Here is a 12622-nt window from a genome sequence, read left to right as displayed (position 1 = left end):
GTAATGTGGGAGGAAGGTGGTGGACATGGAGAATACCCACGCAAGCCCGGATGAACATGCAAACGCCACACAAGAAGGCCAGAGCTGAGTTTCTACACCAGGGCTTCAGAATTGTGTAGCGTCCTCAGGCAAATTTAACCAATAGTAATTTAAATGGCATGAAGATAAAAAAAGAAAATGAACAAAATCTCTTAAGGGTTAAAAAGCTTAGGGAATGGGAATCCTTTGTCTTCTCACTTTACAGCGCTAATGCAGCAAGTGTCCCACAGTTACCATTATTGAAAACGATTCAAAATGGTGTGTCGTCATGGTATATCAATCGGTCAGTCCCGGGTGTGTCTGGCCTCTCGCTCAAAGTCAGCTGGGATACATTTAAAGTTTCCCACTGAGGCTGAACAGGATATGCAGTAGAAAATTAATGGATGGAGGGGTGGGGTGGATATACATTCCAAATGGTATGTTTCACAAGTCTGTCAGGGAATGGAAAGTACAGTGGAAACAGTTTGGGAAAGTGAAGAAACTTTAAGGTGACTTGATGATTGGTGATCAGATCCATAAGTAGAACAGTACTGTAAGTCAGTAAGATGAGCATCCGGTGTCTCTTGCTGAAACTACTGTGGCGTAAAGTGAAAACATCCTTTCTCTCAAGAAAAGCCTTCAGTGCCTTTCATGGCAAGTATTTTAAGACCAGCTAATCTCTACCAGGGCCTCCGGTGTTTACAAGTTTGCTGTTTCACTTTCCAAGTGATTCTTGTTAAATTTGCGTTGGTCTGTTCATTTTTGGAACGATTACAATTTTGTCACTTTGACATTTCCAAAGATGGAATTGGAGTACATAGTCTTAACTATATTGTTGTTCTCAAGCAAGGTTGCACGGCCCTGATGTCAGATCACTAGCTAAAATTGGTCATTCTTAATTTAGAGAAGGGGGAAAACCTTTCTTATAAGGAAGCATCAGTCCTCTGAGGGCCATGCTAAGTTTATGAAAAAATAAATGTAATGGTCAGTCTTTTTTTTTTTTTACTCAGTGAGTGGAATTAAGTATTTTGCGGGACATTCGTTCCTCAATCCAATAACAACAACCCTGATCTGATCAAAGGCTCCTTACTCTGCAAATCTGCAAACCACCCGACATACTAATCGTCAGCCATTTACCTGCATTCAGACTTTGATTTCATACAATCTTTTAGATTGTTTTGAAATGTTTAACAAGTTGAAAACTGGTTTGAATTTTCACCTCATGGTTTGGTTCAGTTAAGTTTTGCCCCGTCCTTTTTGGGGGGCATTTTGACTGTAAAAAGTCCAAAACTATCCGCCCCAAACCATCAGAGCTCAACATATTACTGTCCGTTGACCCGACAGAATTATGGAGGTGCAATTTTCTGAATGGAATAAGAACAAAATACTAGACTGACATTACAATACTACATTGCGTCAACACGTTCATAATTAAATACTCACCCTGCCTGCACTGCCTGTAGTAGACGCATTTACCAATAAGAACCAAGCTGAACCGCACCGTTTGATGGCAGTAACAAGTCTTGTAACGACTTTCGATCTTTTCTCGTCTATTCACCAATTTCCTTGGCCCATGTCCTTTCAAGGAATTCTCAACTTCTGCTTTGCTGTTGTGTTTTTCACCATTTCGTCCAGCCATATCATCAGCAACCCGACAGTGGGTGACAGTTTAATGCACTGTCTGAGCATTAGAGGTCATATCCACTATTACATGTTCAGCATATTGAAAAGTGTTTGCAATAAGAACAACTAGAATGGTCTTTTTGTTATGAGGACGTCAAGGAATCATTTGCTTGACATGATCATCCTCTGCTTTTTTATTGGACGCTTTCAACAAGGTTACGTATTGCCGCGAGGGCTCTTTGGAAATGGTATTTATTTTAGCTGGTACTGTGGCATTGTTTTGTTGTCCCGGTGGTGGTTTTCTCTGCTTATCTGCAAGGTGTAGGTCCTTAAACCCCAATTCATCACTGACATAGTCTCGCAGCACCACACACACACACACACACACCCACACATGCTGGCACAGAGAAACATGGGGTGATCTGTTTCATTTGGCCTCTTTTATCTTCCTGCTGTAGGAATGTGGCCAGCTATGATAAGGTCTCAACCACTTGCATTCCGAACACACGAAGCTGGTGATAGTAGCTCTCTGTCCATGTCGGACTTGTGAGGTTTTTTCGATGGTGACAGATGCGATGCCGAGGTCAGCCACTCTGTCTTTGCCCATGCGTTTGTCTTTATCTGAGCATCGAACACTCACAGGCCATATACTAGATGTCTTCATAAATGTAATGACAGATTGGCTTTAAACAATGTCAGTGGTTACAAAAAGTTTTAAAAACATTTTTTCTTCAAATATTAATTAATTAAAAAATACATTTGATCCTAAACTCAAGAGTCTTGAAATTGGCCCATTTTTTCCCATTTTCTTTGGTACAAATAAAATAGATTTTGGGTTATTTTAATAAATTCTGCTACCTACAAGGTACAGTCCTTGAAATAAAAATAAAAAAAAAAAATGTTCAGAATAGTGGAATGGCTATTCTTCAAATTTGACAGCATTTCAAGCAAAGTTAAGAAAAAGGAAGATTAGCTTTTGTGTATTCTTTCCAAACTCAAATCCATACTGTTTAAACCGAAAAATGCTACATAGTGTTCAGTATGTCTGCCTCACAGTTCTAAGGTGCAGAGTTTGAATCTGGCCTTCCTGTGTTGAGTTTGCGTGTTCTTCTCGTACTTGTGTGTTTACTCTAGCTTCCTTCAACATCAGTAATATGATCTGTGAAAAAAAAAAAAGGAAACCTCTCATCTTTTACCTTTAATTTGGATTGAAAGAAACCACTGCACTGACAAATCACAGTCAGGAGCTGAAACTATAGAGTAATATCCACCTCTGTAAAAAAATAAAATAAAGAAAATAACACCTGTTTTTCAGCAATATACATAAGATTGGCAAGCAGAAGCAGTGAGGGGGTTCAGATTTAGAAGCAATGCAGGATTAGCAAGACAGGTACATTTGTTTAAATCTTACAGATTTTTAATTGATTGTATATTGTAAGGAGTAAAACCTCGAACCGTTAACATTTAGTTTACAAATAAGTCATGCCCACAACACAGCAGCTGTGCCTGTCATGGGCTTGTTCATAGTAGTAATGCTCGCTTGTTATTGCTACCTCTGCTATTTTGTTCAAGCTTCTTATGTAACTATCACGATTGTGCACTTATAAACATTTTTGAGAATCTCGCTCATGCGCATTAGTAAGAGGGGCATTGTTTTGGACTGAGACTCTAGGGGGTGAGGCATTAGCGAAGAGAGGCGACATTCAAATCTCTGAAATCTGTTCAAAGTGTCCTTAAAAAAAGCCTTTAAACTGGCTTCCTTAAACCTGCAAATACCTCAGTTTCAGCCTTAAGTAAGCCTGAGCTCTGCACTGAATAGTTCCCAAAGATTCTCGTTCGCAAACATTTGCTTCATTCAGTGACCTTTTCCACTTGCCGTCGTGAAAAAATGTATTCGCTCGCATGCTTTCTTTTGTGTCCATAGCGTACACGAGGGAAAGCGGACACAAATAGGTGCACAAAACTCACACATTTCTACAGCTGTGCAAAACACACACATAAACCCGTGGTCCTCCATGTAATCCATCATCCTCCGCAGACACACACAGCCCCGCTGTCCCCGCGGATGACAAAACACACACCTCATCCTCAACCGCTGTCGCCTCTTCCACCTCGCCCCTCTCCGATAGGAGATATCTATCTATCAGGCAATCACGGCCTGCCGACATCCCCCTCCAGTGTTAAAAAAACAGCAAGAAACCCAGAATCATAAGGGCCGGATGGCCGGAGAGATGAAATACAGGTAATATATAATGTTACTTCTTAGCTGCCCCCCTGCGTTAGCATGCTTGGCGGAACATAATGACTTTCTCCACCTCTTCTCAAGCTTTGGAGAATATATTTTGGGTATCAATCCTTGTGTTTTTCAACCTGTTCTCTTTGGCAACAATGTCGAGAGTAGTCCTCTGGTTGTCTTCTTGTATTTTATCGGAAATGTATTTAATTGTATGGCTGCCACAAAATGTTAGTGCAAACAGACAGCAACAAACATAACGCATGCTGAACATGGTTGGGGGAACCTGTGGGTAAACAAAGAGAAAAGAGAGAGTAAAAAGCAAAAGCAGCAACGCATGTTGGAACCTGATTGGGGAACATTGGAAAAAAGAGAGTGCAGAAATAGCAATAGAGAACAACACTTGTTGCAACACAGTTTAGTAACCTGTGGATACACTAGAACAAAAGTTAACAGCAACAAAAGACCTCAACAACAACAACTGTTGAAACCCTTTGTGGAAACTGGGACTAAAAAGGGAGAAAAGACAGATAAGAGCAACAACAAGACCTATTGGAACTTAGGCTAGTTAGGCTAAACAAAGAGAAAGAAGATAATAAAACACAGCAACAAAAGCTGACAAAAAAACACTATTGGAACCAGGTTGGTGATGACATACTGTAAACAAGGACAAAAGTAATAAAACAAAAACCACAGAGTCAATCCGGTGAGTGGATTGACTTGTTTATAGCTGTTGAACTGCCAAACAAGATAGCTTTTAGCAGCCAAGCAACCACGGTCACCAGATTGACTAGCAATGTTCAAACTTTTTTTTCCCCGTTGCAGTTGGAGCAGCCCCTCCTCTTCTCCGCTGGAAGCCACCAGTGTAGAACTAAAAACCACACGAAACACACAGGGCGACGCGATATTTCGTGTTCGTGTTCGAAGCTAGCATTAGACTTATGCTAGGCTACATCATGTCAACAAATTGTAATAATAATAACAATAGGTTGTATTGAGTCAAACCTCACAGAGACCAACTAAGTAATACAAAATACAATACCTGCTGTAACCTGGTTGGGGAACCTCAGGATTAACCAAAAGAAAAGAGAGCAAAAAGGAATGACAAAACAACTGTCCCTTTTTGGAATTTAGTTGGACTCCCTGGGGCTAAAAAAACAATACAGAACATAAAGTAACAACACCTGTTTGAACCTGAGGATAAACAAGGAGAAAATAGAAGGAAAAGCAACAACAAAAGACAGCAGGGACATGGGTGAAGGATGTGGCAGTAACTCTAGCAGCTACGAGCCCGGGAGGGACAGAAATAAGTTGTGCGCTCTTATCAATCCTTCCTCAACTATCTCCCTTCACTCCCGCTGCCTTGCGGCTCAGCGCACCTACCAACTCTGTTAATTTCTTTGGTCAGCAGGTCCGCCGCGTCCAATCGGGTACGAGCGGCGGCCCTCGGGCCTTCCCGGCTTCAATTTAAAGGTCAGACGATAAACGGGCAGATTCATGCATAATCTGAGCGCAGACACTCGGGCTCTGTTGACCCTCTTAAACGCTTCACTGCGGGCGGACTTCGATGGACGCGCTGCAATTTGTCGCTTATTTCCGAATGAAAACATATTTTTTTTTGTTGTTTGTCAAGTTACATAATTACTTTAGCCGATTCTTTAGTAGAAGCGTTTGTCTGTGTTTTTTTTTTTTTTTTTTTAACGCCCCGCTCATTAATTTGTACATCCGCGCTCGTGGAGTGAGCGGATGGCAATCGAGGGGGGAGCAGAGCCCCGAGGCTGGCAGCGAGCAGACTTGAAATGAAATAGAATGTGGTGTATGGGCGCAGGCGCTTTGAAAGCCCGACAAAGCACTACTTTGATTGCTTGCTGCAGCGTGTGGAGGCAGGCCAGCAGCGCAATTAAATAGCCCTTCACTCAACGGACAAATGCTAAACAACATTGGGACTGTTGGATTTATGCTACTTTTTCCTGGCAATTCACTTTCAGCTCTTTGTGATCTTTTCATTTATTTGATAGAATACATCTTGGGAAATAAAGTTGCAAAGTTGAGGTGAGACACTGCCTGAACGTGCATTCATCACCAAATTTATCAGTGCATTCGTTTTCATTGCAAATGTAAAATTTGTAAAAATGCACAATAACGTCAAGCAGTGATTGTGAAGTGCCACTTGAAAAGAAACGTGTCTCTCTACTATTAGTAGTAGTAGGCCCAAGATCAAAAACAGGGCAGGGGTTTTATTTCTAAAAAGTATGTTCAATATTTTTTGTAAGCCCCCGTAACGTTATCAGGGTCCTACATTAAGCCTTTTTGGGGTCAGGGTCAATGATCTTTGGGTGGCCCGACACAGCCACGTCGTGGCCTTGGGCCACCAGGGCACTGTTAATTTTGAACCCTGATGTGCTTTAATATAGGAAAATTAACAAAATGTGTCGATAAATAAAGATGGAATGAAATGTGAAAAAAAGTGTTCATAAACAAATATTTTGAAACAAATTTATAAACAATAGTGACCCAGGTTTTTTTGCGATGCCTAAAATCATTGGAAATGGGACTTAATGATATTTTAGCATTATATTGTAGAGTATGTTGGTTAAAGTACTTTTAAGTACAAAATGATATTTTCCTGCATGCAAAAGCAGACAAAATCATGAAAATACCATACAGTGTTTCCCCATTGTCAAGCGCTGAAAAGTTGTCTTTAAGGGGCCGTCATGCGCCGAAACGTAGTCGCCGACGGGGTGCAGGCGTCACGCGCTGACTATAGACAATAGTTTCTCTCTTTAATTTTTTTTAATGGCTGGCATTGAAAGTTAATTGTCAAGTTTTAAAAAGTCATTAACCACTGTAAAATGTAATAACAGCAGTGGCTGCGAAAGTGAGTCCATTTAATGCTTACTATACCGAGGTCTCGGAATTTCTTTTTGAGGTATGGTTTCCACTTTTGTCTCAGCAGGGCTCCAACTGATCCAAGAAGTGGTCTATTACTGAAGTGGAGCAGTTAAGAGGGTGCTTTTCCTCTCTTCATTGGCTTTAATCTCCATTAGGCCAACGCAGTTTGTCACTAATCCATGGAGGCTACTTCTGACACTTTGAGCAGGCATCCATTCGTCTATTGAGAGTTTGACACCGACGTCGGCATGTGTGCATGTTTATTTATGAATGTTTGTGCTTCCCTAGCACATCATTGTGTTTGACATCTCTACGGGCAGCTAGCAATAGTGCTGTGGCGTGTGAGTGTGTCTGTGTTCTGACACAGTTTGTCCTTCCTGCTTTAGATCAGTGCTCGCACCCGGCGCCAGGTTGCCTTGTCAGCTTCCATAAAGAGACACACCTCCGCACACTGGCCCGCGTGTGAGCGACTCATCATCGTCCCATATGGGCTCCCAAGTAGACAATTTGATACTGATTGTCAGTGTCACAAAGTCCCATGCCTAATTTAGTCCATTTAAAGAGGACTGATTAAGGAAAATTTGCTTTTTAATGGCTTGTAGGCAAATAGTCGGGTCCCAGGAGTGGAAGTAAATCTTTAGTTATCTTTTTTTTTTTTAAATGTGTCCATGATCGGGCCGTGCGCTATGAAAACGGTGATAGCTTAGACGATGTGAAGTCACGTTAGGAAGCTCATGTTCAAACTTGAATAGTTGCTGTGGACTTTATTGTAGACAACAATATAGAAAAAGTGAGGGTGGTGGGGGGGGGTGAATGTGTAGGAGACTATCAGTGCCGCGGTCAGAAGACAGTGACAGAATGCCATCTATCATGGTGGAATAACATTTATTGGACCCATGGTTGGTCGACTCCTGACTCTGATTAAAACATTGGAAGAAGTCATTAGCCGAAGAGTTCGCATACCTTTTCCACCCTGCAACTGTGAATGTTCATAGACGTCACCCCAGCCCCTCATATGTCGCCTTGTCATGAAGAGTCACGGTCTTCACTAAATCCAATGAATGTAAATGAATCCCATTCCTTTCTCAACACCACCCACTGCTTCCTCTGAAAAGCCCCTTTGATGCACATACAAGTAAATCCTCATGTGTCTTGTCCAATCTCAAATTCCTCTCGTTATCACTAAATCTACTTTACACATCATATCCTCACTGTCGAATCCTATCTATTGTGCTGCGTCCCGTGCCGACATGCCGAATGGAACATATAATCATAAAGTCCTTGTATCCATTGATTTTGCATTATTCATTCCCTTTTTGGCATTTAAAGGACGCAACCTGTTACAATTTGCTGTTTTATGTTTTTGCCGTGACCATGAATTGAACATTTGGCACCAAGTCAAAGGCAGTTTATTAAAACAGATGTTATGCCGGACCACCTTATCAGGACCTGGACTTAGGGGTCATTAGCATGTAAGGTAAACAGACGGCCAGTTAAGGGTCATTCGGGGGTTCTCTGCTGTACATCTTCATCATCTTGCCTTTGAAGCAATATTTTCTTTATTGCTGTTTGGAAAACCAAGAGTTGTCCTTATGGTTTAGAGCAGCAATCGCACACATAAAACAGGAACATCAGCAACATGGAGGAATGTGAATCAGGGAGCATTATCCTTGATGATGCAGCAGATCTGGTTAAGCGAGATATTGCCCATACACGGCTTAATTTAATTGTTTGATGTGATGAATGTGTTGTGTCCCACCCTGGCCGAAAAACAACCAGCTTCTGGCCCTTTTTTAAGGAACGTTTTGTCAGTTGTTATCATCAGCTAACTAAGCATTTTCTAAACATCACATCATTACTCACCTCGTATTGTGGCACGATGCATGTCTCACTTTATGATGCATTGGTCGCTAATCAATGATACAGTAGTGATTCAATAAATATCTACTGGGTGCTTTTCAGAGGACTTATTGTCCCAATTTGTCGGTCTCTATTCTGGGACCCTAGCAGAGTAGCAGCATTGAACGCCCGCAGAGCATTTATCTTATGGTATACATTCTTCAACGAGCTATTGTCCGTTCAATAGGCAGTCACCGGAACCCTGCACCTGGAGCGGATGACTACATCTATTGATGAGCTGCAATCGGAGGGACAGCAACGATGTGAAGCGTAAAGGAAACAAAAGCATAATCACAGGTCCTCTTTAATAGTGCTCAATAAGAGGAAAGTCATCTGGAATAAATACTACATGGCAAACGCATGGAAAGTAAAAACAACAACAACAAAAGGCCGTTAAGTGCGTTTAGAAATCAACTGAGTCACTGTGCATGGCAAAGACTTTATTTCAACATCGCCCATATTTAAAAGGGTTTTGGGGTGTCATTAATTAAGATTGCATTTAGATTGTTTCTTATCCGTCACTAAGAAATACCCCCAGGAAGCTTTCTTTTTTTCTATAAAAACAAAATAATCTGGGGACCATTTTCAAGGGTGTAGACATCTGTGTGTCCGCTTCAAATTAATCTAGAATAGCCTTTCCTAAACTTTTCTAAGCCTCTCACCCCCTTCAGCATCCTTTCAAATAGACAAATACACAAAAAAAGCTGTTTATACTGTATCTGTAAATCTGCCCGTTTTTCTGAAATTTTTTTGGGTGGACCGATTGACGGACCAATGGACTTCTGACGGACTAAGTGACGGACTTAACTGACGGACTGACTGACGGACTGACGATTAAAATTCAGTTCATCATGAAAAATGACGGACTGACGAACGGCAGACGGGTACCCTGACCGCTGACAGATGCCAAATTACAGACGAGAAAAATTTAGTAAAATGTCCACCTCTGGCTCTAAGTATTGTGTTAAATCATGTTCAGTACTTGTACTGGTTTTAGTGTGGGACATTTGTCCCCTTTTTTTCATTTCTCGATGTACATGATGCTTCTACTTGTATGACAATTATCCACCCATCCATTTTTGATTCGCTTATAACATTCATGGTCACAGGGAGCTAGAGCCAATCTCAGATGGCTTCAAGCAGACTACACACTGGACTTGTCGCCAGTCTTTCACAGGACATGTATACAGACAGACATCCATTTACACTCAGTTTCCCATAGTCACCGAGTAGTAACTGAACCCACACTACTTGGACTGAACCCAGGCGAGTATACCACTACACAGCTCAATTGTTGCTTGACACTGCATGCCTGTACACTTCATGAAGGCTTTATGAAAGGTCGGCACCACAATCCAAAGTTTGCCATTCCAACCCAGACAGTTTTTTAGGCCTCTATGGCTTTAACAGTGTGCTCCTCTGCAGAGATCCATTTGGCTAAAAACGCTTCTTACATCATCTTTTTCCTTTCTATTTTGTCTCCACTTTGACTTGTTTCTGCCTCCTCCCTCTCTTTTGTTCCATCCTACGTGAGCGCAGTCTACCATCTTTCCACTTTTGCCTTAGCTGGTAGCGCTAAACGCCACCGGTCTCTTTGTTCTCTTCTGCAGACCACCCATAAGGCGGCTCTTGTTGACCTCGGCAGCATGAATAATTCACCTGGCGCATTGTGCCACCTCTTGTAACATCCCGACCTTCAGCCCTCCCACAGATGCCTGGACGGACACTTTACACACTCCTGGAGGAGCTTCTACCGTCATTCAGTCCCTCTCACCACCTATCAAATATTTAGCCGGCGAGGATGGGGAGTCACATACGGCCAGCCTCTCCTTTCAAATGCTACGCCGTGCTCCTCTTGCTAAATCTATCTTCAAGGCGAGCATCGCTTGAAACATTGAGGTATCCCCTCCCCACTCCATCCCAAGCGGATTGCTGCAACAACAGCGCTGTTATCTTGTTTAAATCTGTCTTGGAAAGAATACAATGTTTCGAAACAAGACCTGGCCTTTCCTTTCATAGTTTCTAATAGTGGCAAAACAGCCGAGTGACCTGCAGGACAGACGACTGAAAGGATACATGCCAACACACATTTGTCTGAAATACGAGTCACTCTCTCTTTGAGTGTTTCAAGTGTCTCGGAGTCCTGATGGTGGTCACTGTGACTGTCAGTTGTCATGATGTGTCAAGCGTTTGTGAGTACATCCCCGTTACCACTGCCGATCTAGTCGGCCGACTTTTTCCCCTTGTTGTTGTTCTCCCTACGACAACTGTGGGGATTTGGGGCCTCGGCAGTGTCCTGAATGCAAAAGTATGTCCTTAAAGCAGGAATGTATGACGCTCGCCGGGTCCATTCATTTGATTGACAACGAGCTCTCATTCAGACTCTCCGAGTTGCTGCCACTAGCGACGACTTGTCGTCATCACTCCCCAGCGTCCGAAACCCTCCGGTGAACCGAGGCTCTGAGCTGTCCCGTCGACAAGCCGCCAGTGGCAGCAACTCGGAGAGGCGGCCAAGTGAAGCCTCGGAGGCCGCAGGGTGACCACGCCAAGCCATCTGTGGCAGCAACTGGGAAAGTCTCGCTAAAATTTATACCACAAGCTTCGCTGTTTCATCCATTGGTACATATGAAATTGTAAATATTGCTAAGTGTTGTTGTAAAACACAATATAAATGCAGTGTTTATACTGTATTTTTAATGACTTGATAGTGCCTGTGGGTGGCTCTGTCACTTAAACTAGGAAATGGACATGTGCAGTGGAGTTCCTTGTCTGCTTCGCCTAAGAACACCAACATGTGTCGGCCAATCAGATAACTGATATCACGGCTCTGCTCCGCCTGGTTTTTAGAAACACCTCATAGGAGGTTCTGAAAAGTGATTCCAATGCACGTCCCCAAAACAGTGTAATGGAAAAGTAACCGTTCAGGGCCAAGTGAGGTCGTTCCAGTGTTGAACCTGTACAATGGAAAAGTGCCACGTGGCAAGTAGACACCCGCGATCATTTTTCCTTTCAGACTGCTAGTTTTGTATGAGATTGTGTCTTAACTTTCTTTATCACAATTTTGTACATTTTGAGTTGGCATTTTTAAGTTCATGACAGAGAGGTCATTGTTGCTTTGAAGCGTATCACGTACAAAATGTTGTAGCTGGCACATCTGGGCCCACCGTTGATGTTGATGCTGCCGCAGCGTGAAAATCATTGAGCAAGTTTGCTAATGCGTGTTTACAACTCTGGACTTTGGGTGAATGTTGTTGTGTGCAGACATCAGGATGAATTCGGCACAGTTTTGTTGATTCCATTGTCACACCAACGGTCTACATAACTTTCTGTATCAGCAGCCTTATCCAGATTATGACATAATTTTAATGGCTTCTTGCTGGTCCCCTGTGCCTTCCGTTTAAAAATAGTTCTTGTATTATTTGAATACTACTACTTAATGTCAAAATGACTGCTGTGAAAACAACAAATAAGATGGTGGGTTAAGCATTTTGCACTATACTTTATATCAAAAATTGTAATAGGATTTTCTGATCATAAACGAGTAAGGGTATAACTGTCAGGTTTTTGTTGGAGGACCCAAACGCAGGAGGCAAAATGGTGTGCAATATAAAGTATTTAATTTAAAAGGCAAACAAGGTGCTGGGATAATACCAAACCAACAAAAATGTAGAAGTCCCAAAAAAAACTACAAGGACCAAAACAAACTAAACTAGGACTAGGACTAGGGCTAGGGCTAGGGCTAGGACTGGGACTAGGACTAGGATTGGGATTGGGATTGGGATTGGGATTGGGACTGGGACTGGGACTGGGACGGGACTGGGACGGGACGGGACTTGACAAGTGGCAAGACAATGACAACGAACCAACAAGGACTGAAAGAAAGCGGGCAACTAAATACAGACAAGTTGACGATACAACGAGGAACTCTTGGACAAGACACAGAGGGTAGGAGGAAGC

At 42.4% G+C, this 12622-nt stretch overlaps 1 protein-coding gene across 4 annotated transcripts in view; it reads left to right on the top strand.

The window, feature by feature from the left end:
* pacrg (PARK2 co-regulated) overlaps positions 1 to 12622 on the top strand; it is a 226836-nt gene that overhangs the window by 169358 nt on the left and 44856 nt on the right. The gene's annotated exons all lie outside the window — the stretch shown is intronic.

The sequence above is a fragment of the Filicampus tigris genome, chromosome 13, assembly GCF_054856515.1.
Source record: "Filicampus tigris isolate MCC_2025a chromosome 13, RoL_Ftig_1.0, whole genome shotgun sequence".
Classification (NCBI taxonomy): Eukaryota; Metazoa; Chordata; class Actinopteri; order Syngnathiformes; family Syngnathidae; genus Filicampus; species Filicampus tigris.
Note: the sequence above shows the minus strand (reverse complement) of the source record. Positions and strands in the feature narration are given on the sequence as shown.